Source organism: Bactrocera latifrons, unplaced genomic scaffold (assembly GCF_001853355.1).
Source record: "Bactrocera latifrons isolate USDA-ARS-PBARC rearing strain unplaced genomic scaffold, ASM185335v1 scaffold_218, whole genome shotgun sequence".
NCBI classification, from domain to species: domain Eukaryota; kingdom Metazoa; phylum Arthropoda; class Insecta; order Diptera; family Tephritidae; genus Bactrocera; species Bactrocera latifrons.
This window is the reverse complement of record NW_017535719.1, coordinates 525101-530322: the sequence shown is the minus strand read 5'-3', so window position 1 is coordinate 530322 and position 5222 is coordinate 525101. Positions and strand designations below refer to the sequence as shown.

At 32.0% G+C, this 5222-nt stretch overlaps 1 protein-coding gene across 2 annotated transcripts in view; it reads left to right on the top strand.

Moving 5' to 3' along the window:
• Nucleotides 1-231: 231 nt before the first annotated feature.
• The window catches only part of LOC108968481 (wiskott-Aldrich syndrome protein family member 3), a 99174-nt gene continuing 94183 nt past the window's right edge, over nt 232-5222 (top strand). For both annotated transcript variants that reach the window (XM_018932539.1, XM_018932540.1), the window contains exon 1: nt 232-412. The gene's annotated coding sequence lies outside the window, so the exon portion shown is untranslated. The remainder of the gene's footprint in view (nt 413-5222) is intronic.

Genomic DNA, 5222 nt, shown 5'->3' with positions numbered 1-5222 from the left:
GCGCGCCCATAAAATGGGTCGTATCAGCTGACACTAGCCACGATTCTACTTTCTCCACTGTTTCTGCTATTAGCTCGAACTTAGCTACCCGACGCCTTATCGCGAATGATGACGTTATCATAACATATGCCCACACTGATTTGCCATTGGCAATAGCAATAGATTTCACAATTAGTGTACCATAAATGTTTGCCAGTCGAGATGCCTCGTTAAGTTTATTGTTTTGCTCCTCCCTTTCTTTATCGATTTAATGTATTATTAATGTTGATGAAAATTCCTATATTTTGGAAGTTTGCTTGGTGTACTATAGATTTGTTGTTTTTGGGTTGGTGATGTGTTCGACAGCGTTATATTTGAAAGGCGTCATATTTTCGTAATCATGTATTTTGCGATGCTTGGCTAGCTGTTGACGGTATGTATGCTGTTTCAAATGAAAATAGTTTTTTCATTTAAGGTTTCTAAGCATTAGTACATATCTAGGTGCTAATGTTTGTTTAGGTTGCCTATATATTAAATTGAATTATTAGTTTCTATTTGTTTAATTTCCGTTTAAACAATTGAATATATGGGCTAAGATTTAGAATAAAATATTCAGATTCAGAAGGGAATATTAAGAATATATATATTTATATACAGTCAGCAAAATTCGTATTCATACACCCTATTTTTTCAGTAAAAAWATAAAATTTCAAGCCAATTTTGAAATGAAAAACTAGATTTGGATGAAAAATTACAGCAGAATGCGAAATGTATTCATTTTTATATAAAGGTAAATAATATTTCCATAAAAACTAAAAATATAATATTAACAAACGCAAAATTCGTATTCATACATCCCTAAGTGAAGCATATAATCAATAACATAAATTAAAATTAGTATTTTGTGGGATATCCTCTTTGTTTAATAACTGCGTGCAATCTTCGTTGCATTGATTTCACCAAATTTTTCGTTAGTTTTGAGGATATCTTCTTCCACTCCTTTTGTAATGCTTCTTTTAGTTGTTTCTCATTCCTAATATTGTAATTTTTCAACCCTTTTTTAACGATAGACCACAAATTTTCAATGGGGTTAATATCTGGGCTTTGCGGTGGTGTTTTTAGGTAAAATGGACAATTGTACAAGATCCAAAGACGAGTATCAAGCGCAGTATGCTTGGGGTCATTATCTTGTTGAAACCGATATCGACCACCCAATTCAAGTTTATCTGCACTTTGATTCAAATTTGCTTTTAAAATATCAATGTATTTCTTGGCATTCATTATTCCTGTGATGGGGACAAGATTTCCTACTCCAGCTGCAGCAAAACATCCCCAGAACATGACGGAACCTCCACCGTGCTTAAATGTGGCCAAAAGGTTTATGTAATGAAGACGTTTATTTTTCTAGCGCCATATTTTTACCCTTCCATCACTATATTTAATATTAAATTTGGATTCATCTGTGAATATCACACGTCTCCAGAATCGAAAATCTTTATTTTTGTACATTCTGGCAAATTTTAAACGCTTAATTCTGATCGTTGCATTTATGTAAGGTTTTCTTGCAGCGGATCTGCTCCTTATTTTTTGTTTTCGAAGAGTGTTACGAAAGGTCTGCGCTGTTACAGTCACGCCTTGGAATTCATTTAACTGCCGAAATTGTTGGATCTCTAAGAACCTCTCTCACTAAAAATGACACATTTCTGCGTGAAAGTTTGTTTTTACATTCATTTCGGCGCCTTTTTTCACTGTTTTATACTTTTTAAATGTATTAATTATATACTGAATTGTTACATGGCTTCGGTTTATTACTTTTCCAATTTCCCGTAAAGATTTGCCGTTTTGATGCAAATTTAAAGCCAATTGTCGAATATCATTTGGAAGTTCCGAACCTTTTCTGCCCATTTTAGAAAAACACTTTCTCGTTGACGATCAAATTCAAAATGATGCATAAGAAACAAAACAAAGAATACAAATGACAAAAGAATACGGTCTTTATTTCGGGGAACTGAAATATTTGCTCTAGCTAACGGTAATTTCTACGAATAGTGAGTTTGCAGACTATCGTTTAGTGTATGAATACGAATCTTGCGTTCACGCTAACTGAATTTTTCGCATTACTGAAAAATCTTTAGTAGGAATGTAAAACAGTTATATTCTATCGCTTCATATTTGTTTAAGTACAATTGACGCTTAAATTCAGATTTTTAGTTTTGATAATTTCATAGAAAAAAATGTTTTACATGTAAAAATGTGGTGTATGAATATTAATTTTTTTACTTAAGAAGTTTCTATTTTAAAAATCACATTTTACTCTCGTAGTGAACACCATTTGCGTGCTGAAAATGACGGACGGAATTCGCTGAAAATCCTTTTTACCCAAAAATTCCCATGCACAGCCAAAATGATGCAGCCATCTGAGAAATTTTAGAGCATGCTTAATAAAAAATAAAAAGCCAAAACTTGTTTGTTTATGAGTGCCAATTATTAGTGACAGATGTATTTTTTAAATATTATTTTTAAAACTCACATTTTACTCTTATTTCATTTAGTAAAAACAGAAAACGAATTCAGCCTTAAATTTTACCTCAAAGCGAAAATGATGCAATCTCTAAATAAGCAAGTTTATTTAAATAAATAAATCGATTTTTTTTTAACAAAACTTAAATTTTCGGTTGATCAATACTTCGTAGGATAACCTTTGTTATCTATGACAGCTTTCAAGCGCCTAGGCATCCGATTCTACAAATTTGTTTGTGTAGTTTGTGGATATTTTGTTCCACTCAGTTTCCAAAGCAGTTTTCAGATTAGCCTAAATTCGAATTTCATATTTTCGAATCTCTCGCTCCAAAACTGACCACAGATTCTCAATAGCATTTAAATCTGGAGATTGAGCTGGCGGTTGTAACACATGTGGGCAGTTCCAGGGTTTTCCCGTATTTTCCGAACTATCCAACGAGAATCAACTTCTTTAAAAATTTTATTATRGGCCTTTTTAGTTTTATTTTCTACACGATTTTCACGAATGTAGCGTTCAATGATATGTTGAAAAGTTCCGTGGCTCAATTTCAGTGCTTTCCATCTTTATAATGTTTTAAAATTAATTCGCGCACTTCAACTGTTTGACGACCCATTTTGATCTGCACTGTGTAAATGTCGACACTTGAATGCAAAAACTATCAAATATTGTTTCTAATTCAGTTATTTTAATGTTACATAATAGCTGACATTTGGAAATTCCCGCCAAGCCGTAAACTTCAGTGCATTACTTTCGCTGTGARTTTAATTTTCTGCAAGTGTGTGAATTTTTGCTAACCGTTTCCGAAAAAATTTAAATTTGAGTTGATTTGGTGTTTTACAAGAAAATACATGCTTATATCCAATAGCAAAATAGCTAAATTTTTCATTTTTTTGAGGTGAAATTGTTTTTTTTTTTTTGTCAAGTGCTATACATATCAGTGCTGCATCATTTTGGCTGTGAGACACTGTATGCATATCCGTAATATGTTCTTTATTTAATTTAATAAACAAATTTATCAAAAATAAATGGGAATCGCTAACAGATATAAAACCGAAATTTAACCACTTTACAACGAAAATGCAATATATTTTTTTATTTTTAACGCAGAAAGGAGCACAATGCGAAAGTACTTCAGTCACCCCGGGTATGGTTCGACCAGGGTAATTTTTTTAGAGCTCGGCCGAAGGCCGCCAACGCAGAAGGAGAATGGGTTGTAATATGTATATAAAAATGTTATATTACAATCATATATTTATTATGTATTATATATAGAATCAATCGAAAGTACAAACAAAGAAAACGCTGTGAAACGCTGAAAAATCCTTCATTATTGGTTTTTAATGTGTGGCAAAGCTGGTTTTCTTCGTAAATATAAACACTAATCTTTTCAGCCAAAAATTTGATAAGTGATTTTTAAATCACTAAATTTAGCTGAAAAACTACAAAATAAATGTGAAATGTGAGCTTATTTCAATGCTTAGAGTGTATATTTAAATATACAGAGTAAAAAAAGTGAACAAATTTAGTGAAACATAGAGAGATACAATGTGTTATTAGTGCAAAGTTTTGAAGTTATTTACCCCTCCGCCAAAGTAATCGGAATCGTGCCCAACCTAGTTCATAGTTCTTTTGTATCGAACTACTTTCTGCACTGCCAGCCACGCTTCAAACAAAATAACTCTGGTCGGTCTAACACTGGAGTGATCATAGTTGTTTTGTGTCGAACTATTTTGTGCCATTATTTTCAATTACTTTTGAGATTCGTTTTGGGGAACTAGAGATAAGTTTGTGGCACGTATAAATTGCAGTCTCATACCAGGTTTTTTCACCAAAGTTCCCTAACTGATCTTTATTTTGCTTTAGAACCAAAATATGGTATATGCTTACACAACGCCTTAACCTACTTCACAAAAAAAAACCGTTATCGAAAATAATGAGAACAACGGGTGTTAAAAGTGCATAAGTACAATTTTGCCTATATTTAGCGTCGGACATGGGAGGTTTAAGGCATTCTGCAAGAAATACAATGAATATCCTAATTTTTTAGCGATATTCTTAAGACTTTGGCCATTTTTTTTTGAGGCTTAATACGATTGCCTTTTCCTCCGTACTCCAATGCTTTTTTCTACCCATCTATATATATATATTTTTTTTATTGCGTTTTAAACATGGAGCTATACAACCAAAACAGCAAACCATTAAAATAAATCGCCCGATTTGCTGAAAATCTTAACATAATTTACAATGTACGTATTATTTTGATCTCTTTGAAATCGGTCATCAACAGTCAATTGCCACGCCTACTACAAAAAGGGGATTCAGCTTTTTCTTTTCATTATAAAGGTACTAACATATCGAATTTAATAAAATAACCCAGTAGTTCCATTCGTGTACTTCATAAAACATTCAAAATTCAATCAAGACTTCTGCATAAAGGAATGTTCTTATTATTTTGACCATACTTGTATATAAGTATTGTTACTGGTTTTGAGATATTTGCATTTAAAGTTTAAAAATTTTACTATTTAAAGTGTTTCTTTGAATTTAAATGAATTATACATATATATAGTGCACAAATAATTATAATTCCATATTTATCTTTCGTTGAAATTAATTTACCCTTACAATAAGAAAATGGTTGCAAGCAAGAAAATAGAAGTGTCATACCCCGATTTCGGGGTTAAAATGGGTATGTACGGATAGAGGAGGTCCTCAAGATTAA